This window comes from Grampus griseus (genome assembly GCF_964374135.1).
Source record: "Grampus griseus genome assembly, chromosome: 15".
Taxonomy (NCBI): Eukaryota; Metazoa; Chordata; class Mammalia; order Artiodactyla; family Delphinidae; genus Grampus; species Grampus griseus.
Window position 1 is genome coordinate 554,185 of NC_139009.1, and position 17,757 is coordinate 571,941.

The window sequence follows — 17,757 nt, forward strand, 5'->3', positions numbered from 1 at the left end:
ATCAGATTCCATTTTGGAAATTGACTTGTGGGGCTGGGTTCCTGCACAGACACGAGCTCTCAGCTGCAGACTAGGGTCCTCCTCCTCCTCCTGGGATGCCAGCCCATGCTAGTCATGTAGGGCAGGAGACCCAGGCCAGCCACAGGGATGAGACATCGCAGTCCACACCTTGGGAGCCCTGCTGTTTGGGGAGATTTCAAGCTGATACAAGGAAACGGTGTGAAGGAAACCTTCACCCATACACGGTGAAGGTGCGTGCCCCGGGCTCAGCCCTGGTGGTTGGCGAGCAAGGCAGGAGGTGCCTTGGCCAGGATCCGACTCCCAGTCCCTGTGACCTGGGCACGTCACCCACCTACCCTGGCCTCAGGTTCCTCACGTGTGAAAGAGGAGAACACCCAGATCAGCTCTGCAGCAATAATATTCTCTCTGTTTAATCGTGTCTGTTCAGGTTCGGAGCCCAGACGGGCACAGCTGGCTAGCGAACAACATAACTCTCTTCCCAGTGTAGATGACACTCATGAACAGATGTGGAGCATTTCAAGGAGAAGGGGGTGCAAGGGAGCTACAGGCCCCCGGGAGGACCGATGGAGAGTTTTGAATTGTGAGTCTGATTAAAAACCACAGAAATGCTGGCGACACGTGTGGTGTTGGTGCCTCGATGGCATCGGGTTTGATCGCAACAATCATCCTGCAGGAAACACACAGACGGCCGCCCAGACCCTGGGGAGCCTCTGCCCTCCCCAGGGACCTAGATGCACGTGAGCAGCGGCTGGAGGCCCCGTCCCCCCCAGACTTGGGAAAAAGCCCCTGAAATAAGGAAGATGAGGCCCCCAAGGCGATTCACGAGCTTCACGTTTTTGAAACCTCCCCAGGGAATATCTCTGTCTTTCACAGAGCTAAGGTCTATGCTGGTTGTTACTCTTTTTTGAGTTGACAAAAACCCTAATTTCAGTAGGAACAGAGGACCCATCAGCATCAACACGAGATGTTTGCAGGGAAACAGGCCGAGGGTGTCTGCCCCCAAAAGAAGCAACTTCCTGGACTTCCCTTTGTGAACCAAAGAGAGGGGCCCCAGGGCTCCCCACGAGGAAACCTTTAACTCCTGTTTTCTCTGGAAGAGGGTCGCATCTCTGTGGAATTCTGGATTCTCCTGAGACCGGTTTGCTCTTCACTTAGGGTGAGGGACACACGGCCACCTGTTAAGGAATTGTTTGGTAATGTACCTGTTGGTCTGCAGTCTTTTCAGTGCAAACTCATGCGGTAAGTGAACATCATAGACGCCGTGTCTGGGCCGTGGTGACCCTCGGTGAAGCTGCAAGGCAGTGGGAGTTGATGATGTTCTCCTGGTCTGTGGAGCCCCGTCAGATACCTTGCAGGGGCCTGAGTCTCAGACGTTCTTCAGTGTTTTTGTTGAAAGCCACGTTGCCTTTTCCTGACAATAAATGATCCTCAAGGTTAATATTTCCGACTTTTCTAAGACAACTATAAAACGGGTCTGTCATTAATAAGGAAGGTGACACTTCATTAACCAGTCCTGTCACACACCGCAACCTCAAAGATCCCCCCCTGCACAGCTCCCTGCCCCTTCATTCTCCCGGGCAGCCAGGGTCAGCGCCAAAGCACAGGAGAGGCTGGAGGGCAAGCCGAGAGCTGGAGCTGAATCCTTGTCGGGTCATCAGACACCCACCCGCAGCCAGACGGCCAATGGTCAAGAACATTCCAACATGACAGCACACCAGGGACACGGGGCCCAGATGAAGCCCTGTGCCCAAGCGCCGGCCCTGCTTCCGGGCAGCAGCTCGGAGCTCCTCGGGGCTCTGCGTCCAGCCCCGGCACCCGGAAAGCCAGGATGAGCCGACGTGCCCGTTCTGTGCTTTCCAGGGAAGAGGAACTCAGCCTGCTCGATATTCTAGGCTGTGTGACCCGCGGACAAGCACACAGGAAAAGGTCAGAACGTGCCTGTTGTTAATCGTATTCTTTTGCTCACTTGCAACAATCATCCACTCGTTTGAGTTCACAACAGCATAATTTTTGTGGACGTAACTTTATCGCCCACTTTAGGCCGAGACCCAGAGAGGGGAACTAAGTGCTCAAGGTCAGGGCTGGGTGGGGTGTGGCCCTGAGCCCCAGGGCTCTCCGATCCCGGCACCATGAAAGCCACCGAGGCCGAGGCTCTCACCTGGTGAGGAGAGGTAAAGGTGAGCGTTTGAAACACTAAAATGAAATTGAAAACTGAGAAGAAGTTTTTTTCAGGTAATTAGGAGGCGTTTGGCAGATCAATGCAATAAAACAGGTAGGGTCAATTTCCCACACGGCGTCCTCGTGATCACGATGAAATCCCTCAGGCGCCTTTAAGGCCGGGTGCCGCGAGGGCTTCTTTACATCCCAACAGCCAACCTCTCCCTTCATCTTGAGAGCAAAGGATATCACTGCTCACACATCCTGAGATGAAGACATAATGAAGCCAAGGCCATTTCCAGGGGACTTGAAGTCTGAAATGCATCAAGTCCTTTAAATGGAAAACTTGCCCTTTATATGATAATTAGCTCAGTTCAAAGAACAACTCCACTGTCGAAAGGATAAGAAATATTTGAGAATATATATTAGACACTTCACAGCTTAAAACGAAACCCCTGGCTTGCAGGGGACTCGGAAGCACTGCCCTCGGAAGCCTGTCTCAGCTCCTGCCGGCTGGAAAGAGCATTCCGTGGAATAAAATTAAATTGGTTTATGTTTCCTCAGTAATCAAATCTGACAGAATAATTTTTCAGTAGCAAATGGAAATGGTAAACATTGAGGTGATATAAACAATTCTGAAGTACCTGCCCACAGCGTCACCCTCCATCCTTGGAGGAGCATTGGCTTCTATTTTAGAGCTACAAGTGAGGTGAGTTCTTTATAGAAAGTCAGCTCACAAGATCTTTATTAATTATGAGTGGTAAGATTATATTAATGTCCTGTGTTTCAACTTATCACAAAGATATCTCCACTTTAAGAGAATGTTTCTGCGGATGAACTTGGACGTCCTACAGCTACTTGGAAAGAAAGCAAGTGTGAGCCTGTACCTGTCCTGCAGGAAACCCAGACTTAGAGCTTGCTCTGATTTCAACAGCCATCTTCACCCTGTATTTATTTTTAGAACAACCGGTTTTCTCTTTTCACGACGTGATTCTTAGATTCTAAATAGCTGAATAAACTTTTACTGAAAATAACGTGTTATAACATAAAGACATTTACATTTCAGCTCTCAGTACCAGGCAGCACACGCTCCTCCGCGTGGAACCTTCTGCATCCCACGACAGAGGGCCAGCCCCGTCTGACCCACTGACCCTGCTCCCTCCTCGGGACATGCCTGCCCATACACAGCTCTCCCTGTAAACTGCTTTATGGGAGCCTTTGGATCTGGCCCTTTTCTGATGCTCTGGCCAGTGTTCTTTCCCCTGTGATCAGAGATGATTGTGCCTTTTCTCCTTCCCGTCCTGATTCTCTGGAATCACGTGTGTTAATCAGCATCCTTGCAGAGACCACCTCTGTCATCTTAATCCTGGTAAATCATGAAAATCCCCTCTTCCTGCAAGGTCTGTTCCCCCGACACTGATTCTGTGTGTCTGCGGTAGGACTCGGGGACCTATTTTAAGAATAGGTCTTCTCGGGGCTTCCCTGGTGACGCAATGGTTAAGAATCCGCCTGCCAATGCAGGGGACAAGGGTTCTAGCCCTGGTCCAGGAAGATCCCACATGCCACGGAGCAACTAAGCCCATGAGCCACAACTACTGAAGCCTGCACGCCTAGAGCCCATGCTCTGCAACAAGAGAAGCCACCACAATGAGAAGCCCGCGCACCACAACGAAGAGTAGCCCCCGCTCGCTGCAACTAGAGAAAGCCTGCGCGCAGCACCGAAGACCCAATGCAGCCAAAAATAAATAAACAAAAATTATAAAACAAAAAAAAAGAATAGATCTTCTCATCAAGGCGGGTACTTCACAGGCGGCTACAGAGCTGCCTTAGCCACGTATCCTGGAGCTCACAATCCTGGAGAAGCAGGGCCACGCCAAGGAAGTGAGCTTTGAATCAGCAGGTCTGAGAACGTTCCATCAACTACTGGCTGTGTGACCTTGGCACTTGGACTTGAAATATCCAAGCTTTGAATTTCTTTATCAAAAGGGGCGCATGTTAGACACTAGATGGTCATTCGTGAGATCCTTTGATCACACGTCTCGTCAGCACTGAGTTCCTGAAAGTGGCAGCTAGTATCAGAAAACATACAAAATAGTATTTCTTAAAGGCTTGAACTATTCCTCCTTATAAAGAAAGATGCCGAGTTCTTTTCATTTTTAGTTAATACTTCATTTTCATCTGAAAGGATTCTAACACTGCACAAGCATGCAGAATGATGAGAAAATCGTGCATCTCTGTGGACTGAATAGTGAGTATATAAACATAGACTCACTACCACTAGGCACTGAGGGTTGAAATCCCATTTCTCAGGCAAATCAAAGCAGTGTTTCCAAAAATACTTCTAAATAATGATGTCTTTCCCACCATTTTCATTTCCCTTTTTCTGCCATACCTTACCCTAGTGTTTTCTTTATTTTTCATTTTCTACTCGTATTTCACAAATAAGGGCATATTAAAATATACTGGTTAAATTGTGGACTTTTTGCTCTCAAATCGCCTCTCCCGATGTTAGCTGAGTTACTTTGGACAAAGTACCCGGCCACTCTATGTCTGCTTTTTCATCCAAAAGATGGGCTGGTGACATTATGATTAAATTAATTGACTTGAAAACTGTTAGAATTATGCCTAACACAAAGGAATCACTCAAAGTTGTGAGCTACAATCACAAGGAATAAACTAAAGCCTGAAATACTTTGCTCAAACAGTGTATTCTTAGTCATAGTATATTAGCACAAAGGGTGTTGTATAAAGAAGGAAGGATGCAAGGAGAAATGGGCTGAAATATCCTTCTTTGCTGCTGTGAATAAATTCAAATAGTATTTGTCCAGCACTTGACCACACAGCACGATAAGGTATTACCAGGATTGAAATTTGGAAAAATTCACATGATCAGTTTTCAAGCAGTGACATACTATTTTACTGAAATTTTTACTGTAGAGATAGTAATTAACTTTAGCCAACTTTCTGTACTCTCATAATATTGAATAACAAGTGATGTTTCAGAAAAGAGATAAAATACAAAATAATGATACAACAAAATTAATGGCAACAGAAAGCTGGCTTAAAAAAGACAGTAATGGAATCACAGAAATCATAGGTAAAAAAAAAAAAGCACAAGTGATATGGCCGAAAATAAAATTAATATTGAAGAGGCAAATATTGTTAGATTGGAGTACTACAAATTGTACTGATTTTGATTATTATCATTACAACCATTTTTAAGGAAAAAATTTAAACTAAAAAGAAGTTTGTGATAAATACCATATGAGCATCTATTCATTAAATAATACATGGCTAGCCTAACTTCCAGAGTCCACACCTGTATAATGTATCCAAGAGAATTTAGATCAGCATCGGGAAGAGCTACTACACCCCCATGTTCACTGCAGCATTATTCACAGTAGCCAAGAAGTGGAAACAACCCAAGTGTCCATTGATGAATGGATGAGTGGATGGATGGATGGGTGGATGATGGATGGATGGATGGATAAAAACGCGGTATATATACATACGTACAAAGGAACATAACGTAGCCTTAAAAAGGAAGGAAATCCTGATGTACAGAACACTTTGGATGAACCTGGGGACACTATGCCAGGTGAAATAGGCCATCACAAAAGGGCAAATCCTGCACTATTCACTTACATGAGGTGCCTTGAGGGTCACACTCACAGGAGCAGAGAGTAGAACGGAAGCCCCAGGGCCCTGGGATGGGATGACAGGGGGTGGCTGTTCAGCGGGCGTGAGGTTTCCATTCTACAGGCAAGAGGAGGGGGTGTTATCCCTTCAGACGCCCGGAAGGAGAGATGGGCAGCCTGAGAGGTGCACCCCACCACACGCCGAGCTCACCGCATCTGGCTCTCCACTCGCCCGTCCCGACCCTGGACTTTAAGAAGCACCTTGAAGTCACAGACTCTAATGTCTTAGTCAATCCAAGAACCTCTGTGCCCGTCACTAGATTAGAGGCCAGTCAGCCCTCTCTCCGTGTTTTATGTACTGAGTAGAAAGAGGAGAAAAGTCTCTCATTGTCAGCTAACGCCAGGGGCAGGGATTGCAGTAAGAGCGAAAGGACAGGTCTGTCTCTTACAGCCAATGCGCTGGTGTTGCCGCAGCGTAGCAGAACAATGGAAATAATTCTAGTGCACAGAATGGATCGTTCAAAAACATCCCGTAATACTGGTAGTCAGAACATTTTAAAGGAGCGTTTCTAAGAGATTCAGACAGAACTTTAACTACTTTGTTTGACATAATAAAATGCTTTTAAAATGCACTTTACACAATAGCTATAATAATTCTGTTTTTATATTAAATTTTCTGTTGAACGTTTTTCATTTGTCTAAAAATACCTTTCTTTGAAACTCAACTGTCATCTTCATATAAAAATTTTAAAGTGATAATGACACATTTTCTTATTAAAATCTGAAGGGAAAATTCAAGCCCAAAATATTTTTACATTATTTTTCTGGTGAAACTATATTTATATACGGATCTGTTATATATCACACAATAAATATATCAATGATTCATAGGAGAAATAATTTTGCAATTCAGAATTTTCTTTTTTGAGAAAACTCAAAGTCTAAATGCAAGAACATTTATCTTCATATTATCTCTATCTACACAGACAACCTAGACATTTCACTTAGAATTTAAAATATATATTGTATGCAGGTTAATAATTGTGATGTTTTCTTCTTGAGACTTAAAGCACATTTCATGATTTAATAAAAGAAATCTTATTAACGGCCCCAGAGAGAAGACGGGGCATCTAGTACTTTGGTTTTGCTTTTCATACTGCTCTTAATCCAATGATGAAAACAGAGGAACATCCTTTGTTAATCCAACTTTGTGTAATTTGAGTTACTCATTGGCCACAGAACTTCTGTGCGGCAATGTGAGAAACTTACGTCCAATGAGGATAAAGGACATGAAGGTGTTACCCGGTGATAAATTATGTGCTGCTCTAAGAAGTTTCATTTCTACAAATAGAATTACCTGGGTGCTTCTCCGTCTGAGGGTGCTCAAGGCAGTGAGTTTGGTCCTGTCCAGATGCACAGAGAGGAGGGAAGGGAACCTTCTCCTTAAGAAGCAGATCCAGGTCTGCAGGCCGAGAGCTGCCGCAGCAGGACCTGAACAAGAGGCAGCAGCGTGAAACCTCTGGATGCCAAGTCGGGCTTCCATCTCCGGGGTCTGAGGGGCCGTCCTGCTGTCCTGGGACGTGCAGGAGCCCGTTCGGCCTTTGAAAGCATGCGAAGCTGTGCCGCGCACCTGGGCGACTTTGGAACTGGTCACTGCCCCTGCCGGTCAGGGCACAGGGCCGGTGCCCACCCGAGCGGGGAGGGGCCACAGGACCAACTATGGACACTGAGTGTTGGCAGAAGTGGTCGGGGTTCCTTTAGGACGAGCCTTTGATGACACTGCCAGACCCAGTCTGTCCTCACCTCCTGGCCTGTCTTCACTTCCAGGGCATGTGACTGTGTATGTATGTGCATCTGTGCATGTGAGTGTGTGTGCATGTGAGTGTGTGTGCACAATTTACGCTAACACAAGATCATGTTTAATAAGTACCAGCCTAAAGGTGTTTACAGACGGCCACAGAACGAGGGAAAGAGCTAACAGTGGGAGGAGGATTTCTTGAAACCAGCCTGAACTTATCCTGAATTTCTATTCTCAATTTACAGAGCAAATGTGTTAGCCATTTTATAGTTATGTATTTTTTTCTGATAAAAGACGTCTCATTTGTTTGTACTTTGGGCAATATTTGCCCACAGGACAGAGCTGTGCACTATGATCTACAACCATATATCTTATGCTTTTTCAGCTGGACTTAGGCAATTATAAAAAGATACAAAAGGAAACAAACCCACAACAACAAAAACCCTCTAGGGCAGTAAAGTGGCACTCCCTCACACTCACCTTAACACGCTCCTACTCGGCGCGTACAGAGCGTGTTGAGAAATAGCCGTGCTTCGAAGTAATGCAACATCTGAAAAACTAGCTCAAGAAAAGTGTAGCTCAGTCCTTTCTATTTTTCCCACCATCTTAACGAAGGAAATGGGGAAAAAATGATTTTTAAAAGGTAATTCTTAAAATCAGTTCAAAAAATATTATCAGGCAATTAAAGAACGTTAACGATCTCCAAATTAACAAAATCCTACGGGGGTTGGTGTTCTGCTTATAAGCTTATCAACTCTTATGGAACAGGCTGCCTCTGTGAGCTCCAGCCATAACTAAGTAGGAGTTATACTCACAGCAGATCAGAACTACTTTCAATAAAGTAGAAGGGGCTCTAATACAGAGTCTGAGAATTACTATTAGGAAAACTTGTTTGCAAATCTCATGCCAAATAGATAGTTTTTTGTGTCTGGTTCTATGCCAGGGGCTAATTTTTGCTAAAGCAAACAATACTTTCTTCTATTGAGTTTTCACATTAGAGTTTACTGAAGGGCGAATTAGCAGAATTATCATAATACGTAATGAAATGAAGAGCCCATTAAAAGCAAAGGATTGTGGGCAACACCGTAGATTGATTTCTTTTTGACGTTACAGCACACTTTCTGAGGGAGAAGTCATTTGTGTTTAAGGGGAGAGGATGTGACACTTCTCTGAGTCAGGTCAGGACTCCCAGTCTATATGTGGTGGCAGCTATTATGTCTACAATACGACTAATTGTCATAGCAATTGATGAAATTTGTAATAATTATAGTGAGTAAATTTATTGAGCTCCTTTTATATTCCAGATGACACCAGACATTTTACAAATTAGTCATTATAACAGCTCTCCAAAGTAGGCGTTAGGATTTTGGCTTTGAAATCGAAGTTCAAGGAATAAAGTGCATCGATTCATTAGTCAGGCGTGCTGGCAGCATGTAGGGCTCCGTGCTAAGGCCACACACTGTGCTCCAACCGCAGGTCCCTGCTCACCAGCCCTGGGCCAAAACAGGCCTCCACCCCTCATCTGTAAAATGGGATGAGACTGGCATTGAGCTCACAGGGCTCCAGAGAAAATACCGTGAGCTCATCCACAGATGACACTTAGCTTCTGGTGCATTGTATAGAAAGCTCAGGAGAACCTTAGTTGACCTAAAATCAATTATTGTTACCATTGAAGGTATTCTGTGGGGGGGTGACATTAGGTCCATGCAGCAACAATTTCTGTCCTCCCCAGCACACCACTATCACACCAAACACTCTGCAAAGTTTTGAAAGAGCAGTGCAACATTTTGGGCTCCACTTTTTTAATTCAAATCATTGACCACTTAAGAAAAGGAGTTAAGCTTCCATGTTCTGAAGCCTTTTCACAAAAACTGTAAATACCTTTCAACATTTAAAATTCATGCCCTCCTTCTTTAGAAATAAATTTGCAACGAGTCTTCCATTGTTCTTTATTTGTTGCATTGACTCATTTTACAATCAAAGTTCCCATTATCTGAAATTCTGAAGTGTAGTAATTTGGAAGAATGGCAGCAACAGGCAGAAAGATCGCTGGGCAAAAGCAAAGCGATTGTTTATGAGACAGATTTGAAGCCTGGGTTTGGATTTTTTTTAATGTGTGGGAAGGATGAACAACAATAATAAATTTTGTACCGGATTTTCTGTGTAATTTGTTAATACTAAGTGATTTATCTGTTTCAAAGACGCTCCTCAGGCATCCACAAGGAGAAAACGTGAAAGGGATTTTAATCACAATGTTGCTACGACAGCAAAATTCATAGATAAACTAAAGATTTACCCTTTATTTGTCTGGCAAATAGACAAGTAAAATAGAGGAATTTTATGAAGTACTTGAGATAACGCATTGTTTATGTGTCATATTAAAGCAGCTCAATATAAAAAAAACCCCCAAAATCAAAAATGGGCAGAATACCTAAACAGACGTTTCTCCAAAGAAGACACACAGGTGGCCAAGAGGCACATGAAAAGCTGCTCAGCATCACTAATCATTAGAGAAATGCAAGTCAAACTACAATGAGGCATCACCTCGCACCTGTTAGAATGGGCATCATCTGAAAATCTACAAACAACAAATGCTGGAGAGGGTGTGGAGAAAAGGGAACCCTCTGGCACTGTTGGTGGGAATGTAGATTGATACGGCCACTACGGAGAACAGTATGGAGGTTCCTTAAAAAACTAAAAATAGAACTACCATACGACCCAGAAATCCCACTACTGGGCATATACCCTGAGGAAACCATAATTCAAAAAGACACATGCACCCCAATGTTCATTGCTGCACTATTTACAATAGCCAGGTCATGGAAACGACCTAAATGTCCATCGACAGACGAATGGATAAAGAAGATGTGGTACATATATATAACAGAATATTACTCAGCCATAAAAAGGAATGAAATTGTGCCATTGCAGAGACATGGATGGACCTAGAGACTGCCATACAGAGTGAAGTAAATCAGAAAGAGAAAAACAAATATCGTACATTATTGCATATATGTGGAATCTAGAAAATGGTATAGATGAACTTATTTGCAAAGCAGAAATAGACACAGACGTAGAGAACAAATGCATGGATACAAAGGGGGGAAGGGGGGTGGGATGAACTGGGAGTCTGGGATTGACATATATACACTATTTATACTATGTATAAAATAGATAACTAATGAGGACCTACTGTATAGCACAGGGAACTCTACTCAGTGCTCTGCAGTGAACTAAATGGGAAAGAAATCCAAAAAGGAGGGGATATACATATAGCTGATTCACTGTGCTGTACAGCAGAAACTAACACAACATTGTAAAGCAACTATACTCCAATGAAAAATAAAATAAAATTTTACTAGGTTTAAAAAAATAGTTCTAAAAACATAGTAAGGTGGAGAATGTTAGAAATAGAATGATTTCTATAGCAAAATACCACACACACACACACACACACACACCCCACTACATATTTCCAAAGAAATACATATATAAATAAATATGCACGTAAGATAGGGGATGGGCATGGAGATAAAAGAAGAGGAATTACTGTGATATAAAGAAAGTCCCTCAACAAACCAATGTCGATTATTTAAGAGGAGTTGTCTATTACCAGCTCAATCCTGTCAACCTAAATCCTAAGCAATAAAAACAATGCTAGAATATGACAGGTTGATCATTCCCACATTTCCCGTCCTTTTAGAAATCCCACGGAAACAGAACTATACGTAGGTTAGAGGAAAATTATAATTGTAGAAATAAAATAATAAAGAAATAGTGATGTACGTGTCAGTAAATAAAGGCTGGTAAATCTCTCAGGATTGAATGTGGAGAAAAGGAAACTTTTGTGTGTTGTCAGTGAGTATGTAAATGGTACAGCCACTGTTGAAAACAGTAGGGAGGTTCCTCAAAAAATTAAAAATAGAAGTACTATAGGATCCAGCAATTCCACTTCTGGGCATTTACCTGAAGAAAATGAAAACTCTAATTGTAAGAGATATCCACACCCCAGTGTTCATTACAGCATTATTTACAATAGGCAAGATATGGAAGCAACCTAAGTGCCCATCAACAGAAGAATGGATAAAGAAGATGTGAAATATATATATATTTATATATGCCAGACTATTAATAATGGAATATTACTCAGCCATAAAAAAGAATGAAGAATGAAATCTCACCATCTGTGACAGGATGGATGGATATAAAGAGTATTATGCTTAGGGAAATAAGTCAGACAGAGAAAGACAGATATGTTGTGTTCTCATTTATATGTGGAATCTAAAAGAAAAGCCCAAAGCAAAACAAATGAACAAACAATACAAAATGAGAAAAGACTCATAGACACAGAGAACAAACAGATGGTTGTCAGAGGGGGTGGGGTGGGGGAATGAGTGAAGTAGGTGAAAGGAATTAAGAAGGATAAACTTCCATTTATAAAATAAATAAGTCATGGGGATGTAATACACAGAACAGGGAATATAGTCAATTATAATAACTTTATAAGGTGATGTATGGTTACTAAACATTGTGGTGACCAGTTCGTAATGTAAATAAATGTCAAATCTCTTTGTTGTGCATCTGAAACTACTATAATATCGTATGTCAACTATATTTCAAAAAAAAAACGAAAAAAATATGTTAAAAAAATTTAATGGGAGAGCAAAACAACTGAGTATTTGCATTTGGTACATTTGGCATACATTTTTTAAAAATGTTATTTTATTTTTATCAAAAGGACTTTTAAAATAAAAATAAATCTACTCTCACTGGCATTTTTAAAAGAGAAAGGGAATTGTCTCTTTTAAACCTCACAATCTCGTGTTTAAAAATGTGTGTCCTCCAGGGTCAATATTGAGGGGTTTCAGAGCCGGGGCTCCAAACGTGACTACTGGGTGTGACTCCCTCCCTGCCCCCAGACCAGGTGACCTCTGCAACTTACCTGCATCCTTCTTCCCAGGTCACCTCACCAGGGAAGTGGAAAGTGAGGGACCAGCTCCGGGACCAGGTGGGGAATAAGCATCACGGCTGGGCCACTTCTGAGGTGGGAGTTACTTCTGTGGTGGTGATTTGTATAAATAGTTTCAAGAGTATTTATTCAGTTGGGTGGATCTATGGGTAAATTAACCTCCGGAGGTTCACAGGGGAATCAAAGCTTGTCAATATCTTGTAGCCACTCACCATGGATGAGAGAGTTCAGAGTTTTCCGACATGCTCCAAAATCTTTGTTTTTGGAGAAAGTCCCAATTGATATTCACTCTCTGTGCAAAAACATTCATGATGTGTTAAATACTTGCCATTTTTCCCATATTATATATATGTGTGTGTGTGTTTGTGTGTGTGTGTGTGTGTGTGTGTGTGTGTGTATAGAGAGAGACTTACAAAATACTGATGAAAGTCAATGAAAGTCAAAGAAAATGAATGACTTGAAATAAAAGTCTGTATTTTACATAAAATTTCATAAGGAATTGTAAGTAATAGTCTCCGATGAAACAGTATGCATACTAAATCATGTTTGGAAACTTGCTGTAGAGTTCAGTTGAATATAAATTCACATGTACTTTTTCCAAAGGAAAAAACTTATTTCTGCATAGTGTTTATCATGTAGTATTTACCATATGTATACTACATATAAAGCTATATGGCACTGATAGCATATAGAACTGTATCGATATACAGGTACTAGCTTTTCTCTTTGAAAAGTGAAAACTACAAATTTTATGAAGAATGAAATAAAAGTATTCTTCATAATCACATATATTTCCACGGCAGCCACCATCCTCACGTCTATGGAAGTACAGATGCTAACGCGCGTACACACACCACCTTCTCAGATGCTGGTACCCTGTCTGTGGCCAGGTCGCCAACACGCCTCTCCGCACCCGGAGGACTTGGGGTTCTCCCGAGCCTGCCCCAGAGCACACCTTACTTATATGCGTTCTCTATTACATAAATGGTACTACGTTTTTTCATAAAGTGTATTATTCAATATATACATTTTATAACTTCGTTTTCTCTTAACATATTGTAGACTTTGTCTACTAGACATAAATGTAAATATACCTCATTCTTGGTAACAGCTTCATAAAAAATGTGTACGGATGACATTTTATTTAATGAATCCCTTTTTATGTATAAAGATGGTGTTCTGATATTTTTGTCTTAGTAAGGCTGTAATGAGCAGTCCTGTGTCTACATGTGTGTGTGCACAGTTACTTTTATCATGTACTATGATAAATTCTTACATGTGGTATTGCTGAGTCAAAAGCTTACATATCAACCTCTCAAGCCCTGTTTTTTTCCCTCAGATTGGGACTATGATACCAGCACTGAAAGTTATTGGAATGATTGGGTAAGTGCACGGCTGCCCACAGAGCTGTCCTGTGCGCAGATATGGACGCTACCTCGTCTGCCACTGTGCCTTCTGAAGGCCCAGAGACCAGGCCTTCTTCTCTAAAGATGAGCAGGGAAACACCACGGACCTGGCCTGGGAGCAATGGAACTGAAAGTGTGTGATTCCCTTTGTCCAGGTTAATCCTGACTGTTGGCCCCTTTCCAGGAAAAAGAACTCTGGTTTTCATTTTCTGAGGATCAACTTGTAACTGGGCCTTCAAGTAACTACAAAGACTTCGTCATTTTTCATTAATTGATTATTCAGGTTGATATTCACTCAAATTTGATCAGATCCGTGGGGGACCTTGTTGTGCTGACCTGAATGTCTGGGTGGAGGGGGGCTGTCGCTGGAGCCCTGAAGGAGGCTGACTCCTGGTGGCAGGTGGATAAGCCAGCTGGAGAGGATGGAGGAGAGCCTGAGGTGGGGAGTTAAAGCTCTTTGAGAATCTGGTTTGGGAGGGAGATGAAAATGGGCAATTCATCCGGAGGATGAGGGAGGGGGTATGGGAGGGGAGGAAGGGGTACTGCAGGAAAAGGCGAAAGTGACAGGTTCCTTAGCAATTGGGGTGCGGCGGACTACCTTCCATAAGGCAGGGCAGGTCCCCTGAGAAGGGCAGCAGAAAGTGTCTGTGGAGGGAACAGAAGGTGGGTGGATTTGATTATAGGGTGGGAGACACATGAGGTAGCTCCTATCTAATTGTTTCTAGTTTCTCTTTGAATTAGAGAGAATATCTGCAGCGGAGTGAATGGAGGTGGAGGGAAAGGGGGAGAGAGAGAGAGAGAGAGAGAGAGAGAGAGAGAGAGAATATGGGAGGGAGGAAGGAGGGAAGTTGTTTTAGAGCCTGGAAGTCAAACTCACAGGGAGGGGTGGCTGAACCACAGGAGTGACTGGGCGCCTGCTTGAGATGTGGTCCTGGAGGGAAACAGACCAGTTGTTAGGGCTCTGTGGTTTTCCCTCACGGGGTTCAGGTGTTTGGGGAAAGGTAAGGGACAGGTGGATAGTTGGGCTTAACCAGGTTTGTGGTTTCGTGAGGCAAGTATGACAGCGAGAAAAACTGGGGGAAATTAGGAATGTTTGTAAGAGACTGATGACAGTGGTGTAGAGTGAGACACAGGGGACATGCAGAGGAAATGAGCTGGAGGGAGGGGTACTGACAGTGGGACTGCAGGTGGTTGGTTCCTGGGGCTGGTAGGGCAGATGTGGGCGGTGAGGACCATGGCGTTGAGGGAGGGGAGACTGAGGAGACTGGACAGAAGCTCGGGCATCCCGTACTCACTTGCCAACTAATGCCAAACCCCTTGGCTCCCGCTGTTTCTGCTTACGCTTCCGGTGTTGTATTCTGCACACTGGACCAGAGCACGTGGTCTCTGTTACCATCGTGTTTGTCCCGTGTAGCACAAGCCTGATACATAACACAAGTCCAGTGCAGATTTTTGAATAAATAAGGAAGGAGGTAAATGAATGATTATCTTATTAAATTACGAAACAAAAGAATCCCATATTCTTGGTTGTAGGTGGGTGTTTTACTGAAGCACTTTCTTATAAAGAAAAAAACCTGTAGATTGCAAGCAATTTTCTGCAAGAAAAAGTACATAAATCAGAAATTCAAACTTTTCAAAATTCATACACTTTGTACATTTCTAATGTACTTATTAAGAAAAAGAAAGTATTAAATGAGAAATTAGCCTCATAATTGTTTTGTCACAGCAAAAGTTGAGGAGAATCATATCATGTTGCTCAAATTTCTATTCATTTCTCTTAAGCCTATGAGAATCAAAGTATCTTTGTGTTCAGAAACGAATTCTCTCCTCAGAGCCTCTGTACACTTATATAACTCTGAAAATAAGATTTGGGACTTGGTTATGAGTCAAAACTAAATGTGTTCATGGTTTATTTCTATTCGGAGACCATTCTAAAAATTCAGGTACATATTTGAATATTACAATGCCTACTGGATATATTTAATATCTTCTCCAAATATTCTTACTCAGGTAAGGATACGGTGACATAATCAGTTTTGAGTTCACTCATTCATTCTCAAAGATATTTAACACGTATGCTAAGAACATGATTTGGGAAGGACATTTTTATTACATGGGTAATAAAACGTCTGTAAGCCATCAAATAAGGGAGGCAGTAACTTTATGTCCGTGAGCCACTAGACTGAGCTCCATGAGGACCTGGTGGTCTTACATTCATCACACCCCCAATATCTACTAAGCCATCTAGACATCCATCAGCAATCAATCGTTGTTGAATGTGTGAATGATTGAAAAAATATTGACTATTAAAAGCGGTAAAAGATATAAATATTTACATACAGTTAGAGGCATTCACTGATCACCTGCCTAAAACCCACTCTTGGACCATGACTTAAAAGCCCTTGCGTTATCCTGCAGTTGCACAGGCCCCAGGACCCTGGTGCTAGCCCTGGTCAGTTTCTGAGTCCTCCGAGGATCTGCTGATTCTCAAGGGCCCCCAACAGCCATGGCTCCCCTGGGAGAGGTTTCCTACAGGAATCCCCTCCACTGCTGTGGAATCTTTCTCTCCTTTCTCCTTCTTCTCCTCCCTCCCTTCCTCCCTCCCTCCTTCCCTTCCTGTTCTTTGAGTAGCATATTAGTGTCGATTATATCACACCATCCTTTTTAATGTGAAATGTCATTTTTTCCAAAAAAGTCTCAAAAATAGTACTCACTTCAACTCCTTAGCACACAAATATTAACAAATTTCCAAAACAATATTAATTTAGCCGTAAAATTTATTATCTGAAGACCGGGAAAAAGTGATACCTGCTCTACAATGTAGTTCTTGTGAGTTTTAGTTGTAATTCATATTAATATCAGGTTTAAAAATAGAAATATGGTAATGATCATGTGATTCTCTTTTTCTTAAATAATTAGTTGTTTTACTCTTTAGTGAATTTCTAGTTTAGACAACATAGAGAAATTATGGCGTATGCAAACACACTTCTTTTGTAGCAAATATGGTTTTAAAAACACACACAAGGAGCTTCCCTGGTGGCACAGTGGTTAAGAATCCACCTGCCAATGCAGGAGACACGGGTTGGAGCCCTGGTCCGGGAAGATTCCACATGCCACAGAGCAAATAAGCCCGTGCACCACAACTACTGAGCCTGCGCTCTAGAGCCCACGAACCACAACTACTGAGCCCAGGTCCTGTAACTACTGAAGCCCGCACACCCAGAACCCATGCTCCACAACAAGAGAGGCCACCACAATGAGAAGCCCGCGCACCACAATGAAGAGTAGCCCTGTTCGCCGCAGCTAGAGAAAGCCCGCACACAGCAATGAAGACCTGACGCAGCCAAAGATAAATAAATAAAATAAATAAAAAAAAAACCCTCAGTTAAAAAAAAATAAATTAAAAAAACAAAAACACACACTAGTTTTCTGCTCATAGGAAGATGGAGAAAGCAGTATGAAAGTACCTCGAAAAATAAATAAAATTATTATTATACCCAGCAATCCCACTTCTGGGCGTATAACCAAAGGAAAACAGGATATCGAAAAGATTTATGAACTCCCATGTTTACTGCAACATTATTCACAATAGCCAAGACATGGAAACAACCCAAGTATCCAGCAACGGATGAACGATAAAGAAGATGTGGGGTGTGTGTGCCTGTGTGTATGTATATGTATTGTGATATCTATCAGATATATATGTGTATATGTGATATATATGTGCCTATGTGTATATGTATGTATATTATATGTACATATAATGAA